The sequence below is a fragment of the Ictidomys tridecemlineatus genome, chromosome 12 (assembly GCF_052094955.1).
Source record: "Ictidomys tridecemlineatus isolate mIctTri1 chromosome 12, mIctTri1.hap1, whole genome shotgun sequence".
Taxonomy (NCBI): domain Eukaryota; kingdom Metazoa; phylum Chordata; class Mammalia; order Rodentia; family Sciuridae; genus Ictidomys; species Ictidomys tridecemlineatus.
Window position 1 is genome coordinate 14,247,830 of NC_135488.1, and position 21,202 is coordinate 14,269,031.

The window sequence follows — 21,202 nt, forward strand, 5'->3', positions numbered from 1 at the left end:
TCACCACCCAGGTTCCTGCATTTGGATTTGCTTGTCTCATGTTGTTGAAACCCTAAGGAAAGGATTTCAGATGCATTTTTCTCGCAGTCCCGGATTTCCCCAGGACCCACAGAGGAATGGTGGAATTTCCATGCGAGGAGAAGGCATTATTGTTTTGCAGGTTTTTAACCTCATGCCCCACAGGCCTTTTGGTCTCCTGCTGATGTCTGTGAGCTGCACCTCAAAGGCAGAAATGAACAGGCTCTGTGATCTCTCTCCTGAATGACAGTGACGCTGCCAGCCAGGAGGGGACTGTCACTTCGGATTCCACAGCAACTTGAGCAGCTGCAGCTGCTGCCTCAGGGAAAACCAGATGCGCCCATGTTTCCAATGCGCATTCAGGTTTCCTAGGAATGTACAGACTTGTCGCAGTTGCTTTGCAGGATTCTGGTATTTGAAATCTGTCACAAAGCCAATTCCAATTTGGGTAATAATATGATAACTCTTTGAGTGCTAGGCGCCACGTGCTAAATTTTACTTGAGGGTTCACACATTCTTGCCAACAAGTTCTATGAACCCCATGTTTTAAATAGGGAAACTACCCAGCGTGTCTAAGGGTACATGGTGAGTCAGTTCTATAAATGGTAATCTGGCGGCACATCTATTCTCCAATAACTTTTATCCATTTATTTTTCTCCTCATAAAATATTCTATCCTCAGGCACAGTGGGGGCTATTTGTTAATACCTGGCTATGAAGAACTAGCAACTTAAATAAGTTGCTCTGAATCATTTTTTGAAAATTTTTTTAAAGTTGTTGATGGACCTTTATTTTATTTACTTATTTATATGTGGTGCTGGGAATGGGAATGCCATGCCTCAAGTGCTCAACCGCTGAGCTACAACTCCACCCTCTGCCCTGAATCTGGTTTGGAAGAAGTGCTGTTGTAGTTTAGGGTCAGAAAATGAGGGCTTTTATATTATATGTCTTTGTCTGTAGTGGTTATTGGTTTTCAAATGTGAGTTACTCTCAAATTTCCTTTCTTTCTAGAGGAGGCAGAGGCTGCATCCTCTTGATCCTCTATTTTCTTCCAGCTGTTTCCAAGTTTGCTGTTTTTGACACTTTAGAAAGTGTGAGCATGAGAATTTAAGATTAGATCACAGAAAGCAAGGTTTTAAAGACCGTAATTCTTCCTTTTTCTTTTGACTTTGGAAATTTATTTGGTAAAAAGTTATAGAGAAGTCTGAATAAAGTGACAGTAGTGCTTAAAATGTAGGTGAGCCTGGGACCGGGGCTGTAGCTCAATGGCAGCCTGCTTGCTTAGCATGTGTGAGGCACTGGGTTCCATCCTCAGCACCACATAAAAATAAACAAATAAAATAAAGGCCTTCTGTCCTTCTACAACTACAATTTTTTTTTTTTAAATATAAGTGAGCTTGAAATGTGCACAAAGACACACAGGGTATCCAAATCAGATCTGGAGCCTATGGCTGAGGGTCAGGATGTCCAAGAGATGGAGATGTCATCTTCAAGATGTGTACATGAGAAAGCTGAAATTAAGTTCTTCCTGAAATGCTAGAAGCAGTGAAATGTTACTCAATCTATGAAAATGGGGCCAGAAAATCTCTACTCACTGTTGTATCAGGTGTGACCAGAACATTTTTCTTTGATACGTTTTCGCAGGTCAAAGTGTCACCTTCAAAAAGAAAGTAGGCAAAACAGCCCTGGATCAGTCATAATTAATATTTGCCACAATGTTCAGATTTTTAAGCCGATAAAATAAGCATAAGCTGTTCCCAAACAACCCACATTCAGACTATGTATGAGAAACACACTCACAGGGAAGAATCAATAGAAAAAAAAGATGAGAAAAGGTACACCATGCCAATATTAATTAAAAAGAAAGAAGTGGCCTATTAATACTGGATAAAGTTGGCTTCAGAGCACTGAAAATTACCAAAGTGGGAGTATTATGTAATCACAAAAGGACTCAGCCATCAGGAAGATGAAACAAACCTAACTTCATATAGTCCAAAAATATTCATTTTAAAAAAATAAAACCACAAAGCAAAAATTAGTAGAGTTAGAAAGGGAAGTTGACAAATTCAAAGTTTGAATATCAAGACTGAAGAAGACTTGAACAAATACAAGAGATCTATGAACGTGCAAGAACACTGCACTTTACAAAAGCAGAATCTATATTTTTAAAAGTATCTGTGGAAAAGTAATCAAGATATATCATATTCTGGACTAAAAAACAAACAAACAAAAACTGAAATCATATAGTCCTTTTAGTCCTGATGAAGTCAAACTAGACATTAATACCAGAAAGACAATGGGAACATTTTTAAATACTTATAAATTAAATAATACACTTATAAATATTAATGAATTAAGAGGTAAAAAAGAAATGATAGATACAGCCAAAATGAAAATACAGTATATCAGATAAGTGGAATGTAGTATTAAATGTTTGCATGAAAATAAAGTTTTCAAATCAGTAATTTAATTTTTACTTCAAGAAACTATAAGATGAATAGCAAAATAAACCCAAAGCAAACAGAATAAAGGAAATAAAATAAGAAGCAGAAATCATTTTAATTGAAAATAAGATAAAAATACAGAAAATTAATGAAAAAAAGCTGGTTTGTAAAAAAGTATATGAAAATGATAAACCACTAACAAGACTGATTAAAACAAGATTGATAAAAATAAGAAGTGAAAACTAGAAATCACCAATATCAGGAATGAAACAGAAGATTTCACTACTTACATTGTAGCTGATAAGAGAATAAGAAAGGAACCTTACAATCATGAATTTTATAGTTGGAGTAAAGTTGACTAACTCTTTGAAAATCTCAAATTACCACAACTACAACAAGAAAAAAGTTAAGCAGACTTGCAATCGGTTGAGAAATTGAATTCACAGTTATAAAGCTCTTAAAAAAAGGAACAAAAGAAAAAAAAATCTCCAAACCCAGATGGCTTCACTGGTGAATCGTGTAACACATTTAGAGAAGTATTAGCATCAATTTCTTACAACATCTTTCAGAAGACAAGAATACAGTTTCCAAATCATTTTACATAAGCAGTATTATTCTGATATAAAAACCTGTCAAAAATAGTTTTTAAAAAAGAAAGAAAGAAAAAAAAAACTACAGACCAACATCTCTCATCAACTTAGATGCAGAAATCTTCAGTAAAATGTCAGCAAACTGAATCTAACAATACATAAACCAGTTGTATACCATGATTAGGTGGCATTTGTTGAGGTACACAAGGTTATTTCAATATTTCACTCACATTTAACATAATCAATGATATTAATAGGCTAGTGGAGAAGAATTCATATGATCATATCAATTCTTAGAGAAAATAATTTGTTCACATCTAACATCTACTTAGGATTAAAAAAATAAACAACTTAGCTCATTAGAAGTAGAAGGAAATCACCTCAACTTGTTAAAGAATGAATAAATAAATAAACCCACAACTAATTTTATACTTAATCTGAAATACTGAATAAGATATAGAATAAGGCAAAGATTCTGTTATCTTTCCCCTTAACTCAACAAAATACTAGAATTCTAGACACAGCAATAAGACAAGAAAAAGAAATAAAATACATATAGATTAGAAATGAGAAAATAAACACTCTATTTAAAAAAAAAAGATTGTCTACATTAAAAAATGTCAAGGAATCTTAAAAAAAAAATACCTCTATAATTAATGAGTTTAGCAAGGTTGTAGGATACAAGAACACCACACAAAAATCAATGGTATTTCTTTATATGAACAAGAATGACTCAGTAGCAGAAATTAAAAATACAATATTTATAAACATTAAAAAGAAAATTAAAAACTTAAGTATGTACTGAATGAAATGTGTATAGCATCTGTTTTAAAAAATGCTGATGAAAGCAATCAAGGAAAACCTAAACAAATAGACCTATCTTGTTAATGAATTGAAAGGCTTAACAGAGTAAAAATGCCAATATACTCAAATTGAGGTACAGATTTATTATAAAAATCTTTGTGACATAATTTTTAGACATAGACAAGTTTATTCTAAAATTTATATGGAAAGGCACAAGACCTAGAACAGCTGAAATAAACCTTTCAAAGAAAAATGTGGGGGGAATAACCCAACTTAATGAAAAGTTTTACCATTTATATTATTCAAGACAGTGAAGTTGGCTAGGAGATGAACATGGATTAATAGAGTAAAAACCAGAAATTGACTCACACAAATACGCTCAACTATTTTTGACAAAGGCACGAAAACAATTCAGTGGCAGAAGGATAGCTTTTTCAACAATGGTAGAAACAGTATTCTGAAAAATTGAATATTCATAGGCTAATGAATGAATCTTTACCTAAATCTTATATTACTTAACAACTCAAAATGAAAACAAACATCAAAGCTAAAACTGTAAAACTAAATTTGGACATATATGCAAATGATATATAAAACACACTCAGAAATGAATACAATAATAGGGAAAATCTTAACTAAGTAAATTAGAAATGTCAGTATCTTTGTTATTATGATACTGTTCTATCATTTTGCAAGATGTCAATTTTAAGAGAAACTGAGCAAACAGTACACAGGATCTCTCACTATTATTTCTTGCAACTATATGTGAATCTACAATTTTCTCAATAAAGTTTTCAATTAAAAAATTGATCTTGAGCTGGTGAAACCTGTAGTACCAAACAAACCAAAGAAAAGTGAGAAACTACTCTGTAGAAATGCTTCTACAATACAGATCTCCTTGAAACTCTTAGTTTATGAAAACAACACTGTTAGCACTTATGAAATGCTATAACAAAATGTCTTATACTGGATGCTTATAAACAAAAGATGTTTATTTCTCACAGTTTGGGAGCAAGGGAAGTCCAAAGTCAACATGCTGGCAGATTTGATGTGTGCTCCTGTTGACTGGTTCATATGGTAACTTTTCTAGCTCTTTCTCCTCATGCTGGAAGAGAGAAACTAGCTCTCTCTTTCATGGGGGTACTAATCCTATTCACTGGATCTCTGCAAATACTACTAAAAAGAAGCTCATGATCAAGAATTTCAAGCCACATGAGAAAATGAAGGACTACAAAATAATGTCAGCAGATGCAATAATTAAGAGATTTATATCCAACAATTTGATATAGAACACATTGAAAAACTTTTAACTTAGGATGTTCAAAATTTTCAAGGAAATGCTAAGAGGACAATAAAATAATCCAGAACATTGGAAAATAAAAGAAGGATTGAATAGACAAACTGTTGAAAAGTATAGACATAAAAGTATATTGAATAAAATGAATTTCATGAGTGGATTAAAATAGCAGATTAGGCATAGCTCAGGAGAGAATTGACCAGAAAGGTATGAGAAAATTGACCTGGATGTAGTATGGAAAGATGAGGAGATAGAAAATATAAATTATCAGTAAAGAGATGATAAAGGCTGAAATTAAAGAACAGGAAGAAAACCATACTCAAGAGACTGATGGAATCCTCTGGATTCAGTTATGGAAGGTGTGAGGGATTTGTGGAGGTGGGGTTTGGTAATGAGTCTGAGGTTTCTATCTTAGGAGAAAGGGGAGTTTGAGGTATCTGCTGAATACTTAAGTGTGTCCTGTTCAATTGTGTTTATGATCCCAGGCCTCAGGCAAAAGCAACACTTTGAAGGGGAATTGCTTTTCAGAAAAGCAAACCGAAGCCTGAAAATGGTATAAACTTTCATCCTGTGGAAAAGCAAAATTCACACCTACAGGTCAGAAAGATTGATTGACAGACAACTAATGCAAATAGACTGATATTAAAAGCTTTTGTTTTGTACAAATTCTTAGTAGGCCATGTGATAAAGAGTAGTAGCCTAATGGTTCAGTTACATAAAACTCTGTATATATACTGCAACAAGTGAACATTTTACCCTGACACATAGCTCACTAAAGAGAAATTTTGCTCAAGGATAAATGAACTAAGTTAGCTTCTCTAGGGAAGTCACTGTTATAGATAGAACAAAGGGCTCATCACTAGAGTTAATTATTGATTTTAGGAAGGTGAGAACCACTCAACATAATTTCCATTTAAATATAGTTCAAAGGAGGTGTATTTGCACAGATAGTATCCGTTGAGCTTTAATCAATAGTGAATTAAGGGGATGCCCCAATTTATTTATTTATTAATATATTGTGTCCAAGTCAATAAATTTACAACTATTCTTAATTTGTTTTATTTACTACGTTTTCTATTTCCTAGGACAACATTATAATAATACTATTGTAATCTTTGATTCAAATCAAAGAGATGGAGACTGTGATGCTTAGATTATACAAGCCAGTACAATTACAACAGGTTCAATCAATTTGTTTACCGAGTATTTAAACCATACTGCAAATAACAATTTGGAAAATTTTCTATTTCAGAAGATACTTGAGCAGTGAAGGGAAATAATTCAGAATCCTCACTTTCATGGTCAAAGACACCTGCTTTGTGGACCACTAATTCCTTGGTTTTGAGGTAGTTAAGAAGTGTCTCCCTGCTTTCATGAATGAAAGGTGACCATAAAATGACCCACCTCAAAAGAATGAAGATTGCCTAACTCTAGCCTGTGTAAGGACAGCATTCTGGGCTCTGCTGAGTTGCTCATGATGCATAGAACAGTGCATTCAGGCTGTCTAAATCTGAGTTCCTCCATTTTGTGAGGCAGTAGCTTGCCATAAGCTACTTCATTTTCAGTTTAAGGTGGTGTGTTGCCACATCCTGTTTGAACAAATAATCAACCATCCTCTGTCTGTCACAATGATAAGGCATAAACTGATAAATAAGTTAATCCTCCTAATAAGAATGACCACTGTGAACTTATTGAATTAAGCATAGCAAACTCATATTGGAAGATAAGGCCCATGAGCTTATCAAGCACTCCAGATCTCCAAATTCTGCAAACTCTCGTTAGAGACCCATAAAAGGAGAGACACCCTGAGACTGGACAGAGCAGCACCCTGACCCCCTTACCTGGTCACTTGTCAGGAGCCTTTCCTAGGAAAATCACCACAGTGACATACACTGAGAAGCTACCACCTTCCAGACCTTGGCCTAGAACCAGTACTTGTATATTGACAGCTCCGTGCCCTGAACAATTCCTTGGGGAGCTCATACTTTTATCTGACTCTCTGTAGTGACTCTCTGTGTCTATATCTGCTCTCTGCCTTTGCACTCAGTTCACCCTCCTGAAACCCTGTGGCTGCATCAACCCTTTCTTAGCCTTTCTGTCTTATATCTCTCTCTATCTCCTGGCTGATGACTAACAGGTGACCCACACGTATTCAGTGAATTGCCATTGATGAAAGTGGTATAACCTGTGAATGTATTGTTTTTCAATAAATGCTGACATTGTGGAGAGACACAATAGTGTTTGATATACGTTAATGACAGCATGCTCACGATAATGTAACATTCAATGCCTAGTAGACAGTGTTAAAAAAAAAATGTTAGGTTTCATTAGAAGTTGACGTTTTCTTGCTGCTGTCATTTTATAATCAACCATCAAGTCTATTAATGAGAAAGCTTTAATATGGAGTATTTTGACTGTTAGTTTTCTGTACGCAGTTGGTGTCAAAGCACAGCCTTCAACGATAGAGGTCGTGTAATATTAGAAAGGAAGAAAGTCACTTATATTTAGCAGCTGTGTCACAGGCACTGAGAAAGGAACTTACACATATGTTCTCTCATTCAACCTGCCTCAGAGCCTTGTGGAACAGTGGCTATTCTCATTTCAGAGTTGAGATAAGTAAAATCTGTGTCAGAGAGATCATTAGTGGCAGAGCCATTTTAAAAACCCCAATTACCCATTTTTTTTACTTTATTGTAGAAAAATGTGATTAAGCCCTGTTATTGATTGAATGGAGTCTGATTTTTTTCTTTTTTTGATACTTCAGGTGGTTTGAAGCTATCTGTGCACTAATCTCTTTTTACTCTTTCTGTTGTATATGTAACAATGTTAAAAATGAGTCACAAAATAATTATGTTTTGCGTAGTTCCTGTTTCATCTCTGATAAATTACGACCACTTAGGCTATGCGGTCTGAACTGATGAAATTATAGTTAGATGATAGATGCTATTAGAAACAAACAGCAGGAGTCAGAGCCTGACCATAAGTGGATAAAAGACTGAGAATCATAGAACTTGGCCACTTGGTGGCCTTAGAAATTTTTTGTGTCCCTAAATTTTAGCAATAAGGAGAAATCAGGCTAGAAGAAGGATGTAACAAAAGGAAAAACAACTCCATCCTCTACAAATTATCAAAAATTGTTAGCCGGGCCTGGTAGCACATGCCTGTAATCCCAGCGACTCAGGAGCCTGAGGCAGGGGGTTCACATGTTCAAAGCCAGCCTCAGCAAAAGCGAGGTGCTAAGCAACTCAGTGAGACCCTGTCTCTAAGTAAAATACAAAATAGGGCTGGGGATGTTATTCAGTAGTCGAGTGCCTCTGAGTTCAATCCCCGATACCCTTCCCCCCATTTTTTTTTTTTGAACACCAAAAAGTACACATTATTAGGTGGGCATGGAGGAGCATGCCTGTAATCCTAGTGATTTGGGAGATTGAGGCAGGAGGATTGCAAGTTTGTGGCCAGCTTCAGCAACTTTGCAAGGCCCTAAGCACCTTAGGAAAACCCTGTCTTAAAATTTAAAAAAAAAGACAGGTGATGTAGCTTAGTGGAAAAGTACCTCTGGGTTCATTCACTCTCCGGTGCCAAAAAATAGATATTTCATGTTGTCATACATTAGGAAACTTTGTACAATTTTGTGTGTATTTCGACATATAAATGGATATTTTAAAATAAACGTGTATTGAAAGAAAGCATTTTATGTTAATATCATTAAAGTTTGCATTTCATTTGGAAAAAAAATAAATTACCCCATATTTAAATCCTTGGATAATGGTTCAGAATTTATATTTTTGCTGTCTTTCTGGATTTATTATGTACCTTAGATGTTTTTGGTTTAGAGTTTGCTTATAGTGAAATATGATAAGTTTAGCATGAAAACATGAGTTTGAATTCCAGTCTTAGAGCTCCCTCTTCTGTTTACCAGTAGGTATGAGAAATTCTTATTCCTATCCCCAGATTTGAAGATTGGGTCAGAATTCCTATATTCGTTATTAATTTTTTGAAATCTATCTAATTTTAATAGCTAGTAATTAACAGTTTATCTGAAGTACAGTGTGGTTGACTAGGAACCATTGGGTGTAGCAGAAGCTTCTAAAATGCTTATGTGTAGGAGTCAAAATCATATGTCATTTGAAGTGCTAGGAACCCCTTGGCCATCTTCTCGAAGATCTCAATGGTTGCTGGTTTGACAGATGAAAAATCTGAAGCACCATTATTTTCTCAAAGTTACATAATTGGTAGAGCCAGGCATCCAGTCTTCCAAATCCCAAAGTCTGTCCTCCCCTACATGAAAAATGATAGAGACAAGCAGAAGAGTGACAAAAGAGACAGAGAAGAGTTTTTGACTCATTTATTCAATTACTCATCTAACAAGGAAGGTGAGATTTGTGAATTGTATGCATTTCAAAACTAATTTAAATATGATCTAATTTCTAATATCCTAATTGGGAGACAGTTATAATACTGTTAGATAATCTCTTCACGACATAGTTATGTTTACTAAAACTTGTGCTCTTATCCTTTTTCAAAAGTCATAGGAGAAGAAGATAGATGTTAGGTTTTACACAATGCCAGCTACATGCTAAGTGTTTTATGTATTTTATTTTTATTAATTGCCACAACAACCGGTTAGGCATCACTGTTTTCTTCCTTTTAAAAAAAATTAGCAGTCTTTATTTTATCTATTTGTTTATTTATTTACTTTCTTTTTTATTAAATTATTTATTTATTCTAATTTATTATATCTGATGGCAGAATGCAATCCATTTCATATTACACATATAGAGCACAATTTTTCAAGTCACTGATTGTACACAAAGTATTTTCACACCATTTGTGTCTTCATACATGTACTTAGGGTAATGATGTCTATCTCATTCTGCCATCATTCCTACCCCATGTCCCCTCCTTTAACCTCCCTCCCATTTGCCATATTTAAAATTCCTCCATTTCTCCCATGCTCCCTGCCCATTGCCATTATGAGCCAGCATCCTCATATCAAAGAAAATATACAGCCTTTGTTTTTTTTGGGATTGGCTTACTCCACTTATATTCTCCACCTCCATCCATTTTCCTGCAAATGCCATGATTTTATTCTCTTTTAATGCAGAGTAATGTTGCATCATGTATATATACCAAAATTTCCCTGTCCATTCATCTACTGAAGGGCATTTGTGTTGGTTCCACAATTTAGCTATTGTGAATTGTGCTGCTATACACATTAATATGGCTGTGTCCCTGTAGTATGCTGTTTTTAAGTCCTTTGGGTATAAACTGAGAAGTGGGATAGCTGGGTCAAATGGTGGTTCCATTCTAAGTTTTCCAAGGAATCTCCATACTGCTTTCCATATTGGCTGCACCAATCTGCAGTTCCAACAGCAATATATGAGTGTGCCTTTTCCCCCACATCCATGCCAACACTTATAGTTGTTTGTCTTCGTAGTAGCTGTTATTCTGACTGGAGTGAGATGAAATCATAGAGTAGTTTTGATTTGCATTTCTCTAATTGCTAGAGATGTTGAACATTTTTTCATATGTTGTTGATTGATTGTATACCCTCTTCTGAGACATGTCCATTCAGTTCCTTGACCTATTTATTGATTGGATTATTTGTGTTTTTTTGATGTTAATGTTTTTTGAGTGCTTTATATATCCTAGAGATTAGTGCTGTTTCTGATGTGCTTGTGGTAAAGATTTGCTCCCATTCTGTAGGCTCTTTATTCACCTCACTGATTGTTTCTTTTTTTGAGAAGAAGCTTTTTAGTTTGAATTCATCCCATTTATTGATTCTTGGTTTTAATTCTTGCACTATAGGGGTCTTAATAAAGAAGTTGGGGCCGAATCTGACATGATGGAGATTTTGGGCCTACATTTTCTTCCATTAGGCACAAGGTCTCTGGTTTAAATCCTAGGTCCTTGATTCACTTTGAGTTTTGTGCATTTTGAGAGATAGAGGTGTAATTTCATTTTGTTACATGTGTATTTCCAGTTTTCCCAGCATCATTTGTTGAAGAGGCCATCTTTTCTCTAATATAAGATAACTGTAGTTATATGGGTTAGTCTCTGTGTCCTCTATTCTGTCCACCAGTCTGTTTTGGTGCCAATACCATGCTGTTTTTGTTACTATTGCTCTGCGAATGTAGATGCTCCATAGTTTGGGGCATATATATTTATAACTGTTATGTGTCTTGTTGATGTATGGTTCCCTTTAGCAGTATGAAATGTCTATCTTTATCCTTTTTGATTAATGTTGGCTTGAAGTCTACTTTACTTGATATGAGGATGGAAACCCCGTCTTGTTTATGTAGACCATGTGAATGGTATATGTTATCCCAAACTTTCACCTTCATTTTGTGGATGCCTTTTCCTATAAGATGCCTGCACAGAGAGCCACCCTGAACTGGGGTTCCTTATTTATCCAAGCATGGCTTCGTAAACTAACATCAGGGTACAGGCTGGAGGCTGACACAAACATGAAACAGATATCACCACTTCTATCAAGGGACAACAATAAGAAACTGGTAGGACATAACTAAAGTCCCTTTTGGCCTGGCTGCTCCAAAAGTTTCTCTACTAGGGGTGCTAACATTTATCCTGTTGCTGAGGTAACAGGGAGTCTTGCATGGGGTTGCCTATCTCTTGTTTCTACTAACAGTCAACTTCTTATGATTACCCTCTCACTAGTCATAAAATCAAATACCTCCCTATTCTCACATCCTACCTCCTAAACATCTCGGCCAACACCCCCAGGCCCATGTTATAACATTAGAAACTATAAAATCATTAGGCAAGCTTATTGACTATATGGTATCTTCTCACCTATTGAAGATGGTAAGAAGATAACTGAACTCATCATTTCTGATTATAGTGACAAAACTGTAAATGTAAAAATAGAAGCTAACTGATATATGGCTGCACGTGGGTACATTGAGTGCTGGAATATTAATCTCTCCCTTAAAAGTGAGGTATTGGTAACCTACAGGGACACTATAAGACAATAGAGCAGAAATTGTAATACCTCAGATCTACACTGAAAGAGATAAAGACACATAGATATCATAAATAAACAAGGGAGGAAAGTGTCCCAAACAAACCAAGATACTACAACAACAGAATCCATAGATAGTGCAGTAGGTGAAATGTCAGAGAAGGAGTTCAGAATATACATAACTAAAATGTTTTGGGAATTAAAGAATGACCTAAATGAGCAGATTCAGGCAAAAATCAATCACTCCAACAAAGAGATAAGAGAACAAATACTAGTGACCATCAATCAAACCAACAAAAAGGTAAGAGACCAAATATAGATTGCAAGAGATTACTTCATGAAAGAGATAGAGATACTGAAAAAAAAAAACAAAGCCAGAAATCCTTGAAACAAAAGAAACAATAAGACAATTAAAAAAACTCAATAGATAGCATCACCAACAGACTAGATCACTTGGAAATAGGACCTCAGACAATGAAGACAAAATATACAATTTTGAAAATAAAGTTGACCTCACAGTAAAGATGGTAAGAAACCATGAACAAAATATCCAAGAATTATGGGATACCGTGAAAAGACCAAATTTAAGATTCATTGGGATAGAAGAAGGTTCAGAAAATTAAACCAAAGGAATGCTCAATCTCCTCAATGAAATAATATGAGAAAATTTCCCAAGCATGAAGAATGAATTGGAAAATCAAATTCAAGAGGCCTACAGGACACCAAATGTACAGAATTACAACAGATCTACACCAAGATACATTATAATGAAAATGCATATCTTACAGAATAAGTATAGAATTTTAAAGGCTGCAAGAGAGAAAAATCAGATTACCTATAAAGGAAGACCAATTCAGATCTCAGCAGATTTTTCAACCCAGACTCTCAAAGCCAGGAGATCCTGAAACAACATATATCAAGCTCTGAAAGATAGTGGATGCCAACCAAGAGTCTTATATCCAGCAAAATTAAGCTTCAAATTTGAAAATGAAATAAAAACCTTCCATGATAAACAAAAGCTAAAAGAATTTACAGCAAGAAAGCCTGCACTACAGAACATTCTTGGCTAAATATTTCACAAAGAGGAAATGAAAAATGATAAAAATCTGCAAAGGGAAGAACTACAATAAAGTAAAAGCTAATTAGAGGAGAAACTAAGTCAAACTAAATACCAAAAATAAACAAAAAATGACCGGTAATACAATTTTTCATGTCTCAATAATAACCTTAAATGTTAATGGCCTAAACTTACCAATCAAAAGACATAGGCTGATAGATTGTATTAAAATAAAAGACCAAAGAATATTTTATTTATTTTTGACAATTTCAAACTTGCTCTTTTTGGGGGCTGGGGATGAGGCTCAAGCAGTAACACGCTCGCCTGGCATATGTGAGGCACTGGGTTCGATCCTCAGCACCACATAAAAATAAAATAAAGATGTTGTGTCCACTGAAAACTAAAAAATAAATGTTAAAAAATTCTCTCTCTCTCTCTCTCTCTCTCTCTCTCTCTCTCTCTCTCTCTCTCCCCCTCTCTCTCCCTCTCTCTTAAAAAAAACTTGTTCTTTTTAGATATACATGACAATAAAGTGTATTTTGACATATTATACATACATTGAATATAATTTATTCTAGTTAGGATCCCATTCTTTTGGTTGTATACCATGTGGAGTTTCACTGTATATACATGTATATATGAAGATAGAAGGGTTATGTCCGATTCATTCTACTGTCTTTTCTATTCTGATTCCCTCTCCTTTTCCATTATCCCCCTTTGTCTAATCCAATGAACTTCCATCCCTTCCCCCACTTATAGTGGGTTAGCATTCACATATCAGAGAGAACATTTGGCCTTTGGCTTTTTGGGACTGCCTTATTTCACTTAGCCTAACAGTCTCCAGTTCTATTCATTTACTGGCAAATACCATAATTTCATTCTTCTTCATGGCTGAATAATATTTCATGTGTATTTATTTCACATTATCTTTATCCATTCATCTGTTGAAGGGAACCTTGGTTGGTTCCATAGCTTTGCTATTGTGAATTGAGCTACTATAAACATTGATATGGCTGCGTCATTAAAGTATGCTGATTTTAAGTCCTCTGGATATATAGCAGTCTTAATTGTAAGAGAAGTTTCAGATTAACAGCAAAATTTGGGATAGAGGATCCCCATGTACCACTGCCCTGCCCCCATCCACAACTTCCTTCTTATCCACAAACCTGTTTCAACTGATGAAGCTACATGGACACAGCATTATACCAGTCCATGGGTTACATTAGGGTTCACTCCTGGTGCTTTGTGGATTTATACAAATATATGATTGTAACCATCATTATTATGTGATACAGAGTAGTTTCACAGCACTAAAAAAAAAATGTACTCCATGTATCCATCTTACCTTCATCCTTAATTCCTGGCAGCTACCAATCTTTTTATTGTCTTCATAGTTTTGCATTTTCCAGAAATTTCTATATTTGAACTCCTACAGTATGTAGACTCTTCAGAATGTTTTCTTTCCCACTTAATAGTGTGCATTTAAATTGGCCTCGTGTATTTTCATTGCTTGATATCTCATTTCTTTAAATGTTGAATAATATTCCATTGCCTGGATATAAGAGTTTATCAGTTCCAGAGAACATCTTAGTTGCTTCCAAGTTTAGGCCATTTTAAATAAAGCTGTCAGAAACACTCATGTGCAGATTTTTGTGTGGACATAAGTTTCCACCACTTTTGAGTAAATAACAAGTGGCACAATGCTGGATAGTATGGTAAGAGTAGGTTTAGCTTTTTTTTTTTTCTCTAAACTTTAGTTTTAATGGCTCTCAAAATTCTGTGACAGATTTTCAGTCAATTTGTTTCCATTAAAAAGTACTGATTTAAAAAAACTGAAAACTGCCATATACACACACACACCAAAAATGCCCCAGTGGTCCATAAAACATTCTCCTTTCCTCTGAAGTTTTCATGATGCATTGTTACCAGTCTTTTACTATTAAACCTGAATGGCCAATTGGGACAACAAGTTTTGAGATTGTTCTTTCATAATGGATTAAGTCTGGGGTGGCAGGCATTGGGGGTAATATTTCTTTAGCTTTCTGAGCTTTCTGGAGTGTCATAACCTGCCTGGAATCAAATCAGCAATGTCAGTTTCACATGAATTCAAGAATTTAGAACCATCTTCCAGCTTCTGACCAGAATGATGATAAATTTTTTTCTTTCAGCTCTGCAACTTGCAAGCATTATGAGCTGTTTAACAATCCAGGACAGGGGCACTGATGGCTTGGCAGGTTCAGGATAATCACCGAGCAATGAAGACTAGCTGCTTCCATTGGTGGGTCATTTTTGATGTCACCAGCAACATTGCCATGATCAGCATATTTGATAGACACGTTCTTGACATTAAAGCCCACATTAACCCCAGGAAGAGCTTCACTCAAAGCCTCATGATGCCTTTCAACTGACTTGACTTCAGTTGTGACATGGAGTGGAGCAAAGATTCCACTGGGCCCACAGGCACATTAGTAATATCATTGATTTTGTAGACATCCTGGAAGGACATATGCAAAGGCTTGTCAGTTGGATGGATTGATGGTAGGATGAATCCAAAGCTTCAAGCACCATGATTCCCCTGGCACTGCCCTCTTTATGGGTGACTTTCCATCCCTTGAACCAAGGCATATTAGCCTTGGCTCCAGCATACTGTCACCATTCCAACCAGAAATTGGCACAAACTGCACTGTGTCAGAATTGTAGCCAGTTTTCTTAACGTGGATGCTGACTTCCTTAACCATTTCTTCATATTTCTTTTGACTCTAGGGTCACTCAGTGGAATTCATTTTATTAACACCAACAATAAGTTTTTTCACACTCAGTGTGTAAGTCAGAAAGGCATGTTCAGGGATCTGCCCATTCTTGGGGATACCAGCTTCAAATTTACCAACACCAGCAGTGACCATCAGGGCAGCGCAATTGTCCTGAGATGTGTCTGTAATCAGGTTTCTGGTGAAATCTCCATGGCTGTGGGCATGAGTTCTAGTCACATTATACTTACTGGTCTCAAATTCCCACAGGGATATGTCAACGGTGATACCATGCTCATGTTCAGCTTTCAGTTTCTGCAACACTTAGGCATACTGAGGTGCCCTTTACCACCTTAGCAGACTCCTGTTCAATTTTGTCAATGTTTTTTTTTGTTGTTGTTGTTGTTGTTGATCCCACCACATTTGTAGATCAGATGGCCAGTAGTTGTGGACTTGCCTGATTCAACATGTCCAATGATGTACTTTTAGAAAATTCTATATAATATTTGTACATTTGAGTAGCTGATAAAATTACTAAAAGAAATTTAAGATGTTAACACTATTTTAATTTTATTTTGTTCTTTCCTTTTATAGAAATTATTTCTATAAAGTGCTTTGTGAATTACAACAGTAATAAATACATGGCTATGGTTGTTTATATAAAAAAAAAAGACAACAATGTCAATACAATTTTTTTTTCCTTTTCCATTTTGGCTTTGATTTAGTGATGGTTTCCGAAACACTTGTGTTCTGGCTGCAACCCTGCATGTGTTTGATTTTTTTTTTTTATTGTTGGTCGTTCAAAACATTACACAGTTCTTAATACATCATATTTCACAGTTTGATTCAAGCGGGTTATGAACTCCCAACTTTACCCCATATACAGATTGCTGTATCACATCAGTTACCCTTCCATTGATTGACATATTGCCTTTCATGTGTTTGATTTTTAAAGAAACTCCCAAACAGCCTTTTGAAGTAGTCATACCCTTTTAGCATCCCCTTCAGCAACAAATACAAATTCCTGTTGCTCCCCATCTGTGTCAGCATTTAATGTTGTTGTGGAGGCATTGATTTTTCATTATCTTGACAGGAAAATCATATGTATTTGGCCTGCCCCAGTGGTCTTGGGTCACTCCTGTTGTCCGGGTGTAGTTATTAATAATGACCCCTGTTTCACTGTTCAAAGTATCTCAATTTGACTAATCTAGTCTATGTTTTTCTAATCACCTGTATATCACACTGGTGGGAACCATGGCCAGAGAAGTTAAACAACTTTTCCAAGGTAACCAGTTTCTAAATTGTCCAGTACTGCAACTAGAAGAAAATTGTGCCTGACCCTAAAGCTGAGAAGATGGTGTCCATCTGTAACATCTTCAGAATTTCTTCAGGACATTCTTTACCTTCCTTTACTCTTTGAGAGATATGATTTATTGCTTATCTTGCAGACTTTATAGGCTAAGTCATAACTGCAGTTAAGCGTTCTCCATAAAATATAATTCCATTTTCAAAATGAAACATAGGTCTCCCTGATGCAACTACTCATGAATGCTAACAGCTCTTTAAATGGCTGCATTTGGTTACTTTGTAGATTGATCACCACAGAGTGCTTTGCTGGGTCATATCAAAGACTCATATTGAAAGGCTGTATTGTCTTTGCTTAATATTCTGTCCTTTCTGTAAGGCTCTATCAGATCAAAGTGTTGACCTTGTTGAATAATAATTTTACTGATGAGTTCCTGGTAAAATGGTGTCATTGTCAGAGAACAAAGTATCCTTTGTATTAAAACTTTAATGATGGGGTCATGTATAGATGGTTGAAATTCATCCTCAGGAAAGCTGTGCACAGGTGTATGAACACAGGGTGATTAGTGGAGGGTTGGGGTGGGATAAAGTTGAGGTGGGGGCTGCACAGTTACCCTTGGGAGAAGAATTTAAGAAAAGGCAGCCTAGGAGATATGTGGGAAGTGTGTGTGCCTGAAGAAAGAGTTCTCCCTCCTTTTTAAAAAGGAAGGTGGTAAGCTATAAACATTTTGGTAGCAAGCAACTATGCTAGATAAAACTCATTAACTTTAATGTGACTTAACACATTTCTTCTAGGCAGAAATGTCTGCATTAGTTGACAGCTTAGGCAAGGGCAGATATTCTGTGAGGGGTCTGCCTAGAAAGTCACAAGTCAGATGTGAGGGGCTATCTGCTCTGACATTTAACAGGGCATCTCTCAGGACAGTGTTATAAATTTATGGGCTTAAAGAAATATTTGTGAGTTTTGTTTTGTAAAAGTTATTCTCTTCCTGGGCTTTGTTCCTGTATCAGGAACCCAATATCAGAAATATTGTGTGTGTGTGTGTGTGTGTGTGTGTGTGTGTGTGTGTATGTGTGTGTGTGTGTGTGTATATATATATATATATATATATATATATATATATTCTTCTTCCCCAGCTTAAAATAACATAAACTTTCTCACTTTTGTGTTTTTTTTAATGTGGTGAGAAAAGGATTATGTATGTGTGGATGTGTGTGTGTGTGTGTGAAATGAGGCAAAAGGAGAGAGAAATATTGCAAAATTCGGTGAAAAAACTATCCTGAAATCTCACAGAATCACTTCCACAAAGTCAGCTAGCTGTGAACCTGTCCAATTTTTTGCAAAATCTACGGGAAGGATTCTTCGCCATTTTTCTCAGCACCTTCTTTTTTCATCTTGGCTTATTAGAGATTACCAGAATGTATTTCAAAGTACATTACCAAAACCCTTCTTTTCTTTTTCTATTCACATGCTCTTGTGTGTTGCCTCTTAATAGCCCATAATCAGGTGAATTGTTTATGCTGCAGTTAAGTGAAGGTGGCTTCCTGCTGGAGACCCCCGCTGGGTTGCCATGGCAATGCCATGATCACTGATTCAGCATTAGAATTTTTGGCCACACTATTCAAATGAGCATAGAGGGAAGGCAAGTTGAGATTTTAGATGAAAGGAGATCCAAAGTAACCTCTGTTATACTTGTCCCTTGCATATGCAATAGACGTATTCCATGGAGTTTAGTGTGTGTGTGTGTGTGTGTGTGTGTGTGTGTGTGTGTATAAACTTTACACAGTAAAATCCAGTTACAGGTATATTAAAATAGTCTGATAGGTATACTCATTTGGTTTGAAAATAAAAAAAATATTAAATTTTTTTTTTGCTCCTATTGTTTTTAGTGATAACAGGACCTATTGCCTGGTTATATTAGTTTTAGGAAAATTAAACTTCCTAATGTATGAAAAACACTCAGCTGGCATTTGATGTCATAGTAGGCAGATTTCTGAAGATGTCTGCCCAAGTTTCCTAATCTCTCATTATTAAACCAAACACTAATCTGGATACTATCCTGAAAGGAGCTTTCTAAAAGTGGTTAACGTTACATATCAGCTGACCCTAAAACAGAGATTACCTTTAATTATCTAGATTGGTCCACTTTCATTGTAGGAGTCCGTGAAAGCCACAGAAGTATCACTCAGAGAGAGACGGCCAAAGGAGAAGTCAGAGACATCTGAACCATGAATAAAATGTGATCCAATGTTGCCATGAGCCAAAGAATGGAGGCAGCCTCCAGAAGCTAAGAACAACCCGTGGCCAACAGCTAGCCATGAAACGGGTACCCGCGTCCAACAATTGCATGAAGCGAATATCTACAGATTCATCTCCAGAGCTTCAGAAGCAAATGAAGTCTTGACAACACTTTGATTTGAACTTGGTAGGTCCCAGAGAACTACCTAAGTCTAGAGGCATTCCGACTTACGGCCTATGAGATGATAAAATAGTGTTGTTTTACGCAGCTCAGTAAGTGGTACTTTGTTATGACAGAAATAGCAAATTAATATGAATACGAAGTCATGACCAAGGCCCATCTTTTCTTTTTCTTCCTTTCTCTATTCCTGATGTACTGCTTCATCTTTGCTCTCCTTTCCCCTATCAGTATCCTTAGGTTCCTTTTGTGTGTGTTACAAACACATATGGAATCAGAGGGAGTGAGAGAAGGAGAAGCCCTATTCTCTTTTCAGAGACATATTCTGCTTCTGCTTTTCTCAGAGTGCTTATTTCTCCTATGCAGCAACCATAAGAGGCTGAGGTGGGAGTATTTTAATGTATTTGAGAAAGAAAAAGGGGGATGCTATGAACTGGAGAGATGGTGGTAGGAAATGAGGCTAGATATGTATCCTGCGGCTAGCTTTGAGACTGTCTTTCAAGTCATGGTCAGGTTTCAAGTCGTGGTCAGGTAAGTTGATTTCATTCCAAGCATATGAGGAAGTTATTAAAGAGATTTAAAGTAGAAGAAGTGACATGATCCAATTTATATTGTAAATGCATCCTTCTACTTACTAAGTGGAGAATTCGATAGGGGCCAAGACAGGAAGCTTGTAAAGCTAGTGAGAAGAAGGTTAGGAAAGTGATCTAGGAGAGGGAATCTAGCTGCTTGCTCTAGGGTGATGGAGGCAGAGATGCGAAGAATTGCCATATTTGGGGCACAATTTTAAGGTGGAGCCTACAGACCAGAGGGTGGTTCACCACTCCAAATAAGCCAGTCTGATTTGCTAACCAGGCTTCCGTGCTCATCTCTTGCTGCTCACTGGATTCATAAAATGTCATCTGTCACATATATGCTGTTTCTTCAAAGTGAAAATAACACACTTCTTGCCCTCTGACACTGACCTGTGGGGCTTGGACCCATTACTCAAGCCTTGATGATTCTCTGTTTCTTTATAGACTCCTCCCCAATGTGTTCTTTGGTCTCTTGAGCCAGCAGGCCTGGGTGAACTCACCTTGGTGATGGAGGTACTAGAGAATAAGGGTCTGCTCCTGGAGAGTTGGCTGAGCTGGTGTGGGCACAAGTACGTGGAGGATTTGTGTGGGCTGCTTAGTGTTATGTTCCACGCATGGTTAACGATTCTCACCATTGTGGGAATCTTACAACTTGAAGAAAGGAAACTGGTTTATCCTGGATTACACAACAGAAGATTAACCTGCCTCTTATCCGAAGGCATTTGCTCTTCTGCTTATGGTACTCTTCGTTTCACTTGTACTTGCTTTTCTTTATGCTTTATTCTGGCAAAAAAAAAAAAAGTCCTTTAAATCTGTAAAATACTTCCAGCTATTTTGAAATCAAGAAAGGATTTCAATATCAAATGAATGAACAAGCAAATTAACATGTGCCGTTTACATAAATAAAGTACTTAGAAGGTTTATTTTACTTTATTTTATTGTGTTTGCACAGGGGATTGAACTCAGG

At 36.2% G+C, this 21,202-nt stretch overlaps 1 pseudogene; it reads right to left on the reverse strand.

Moving 5' to 3' along the window:
- Positions 1–15,250: 15,250 nt before the first annotated feature.
- Positions 15,251–20,870, reverse strand: LOC144369508 (elongation factor 1-alpha 1 pseudogene; annotated as a pseudogene).
- Positions 20,871–21,202: the final 332 nt, after the last annotated feature.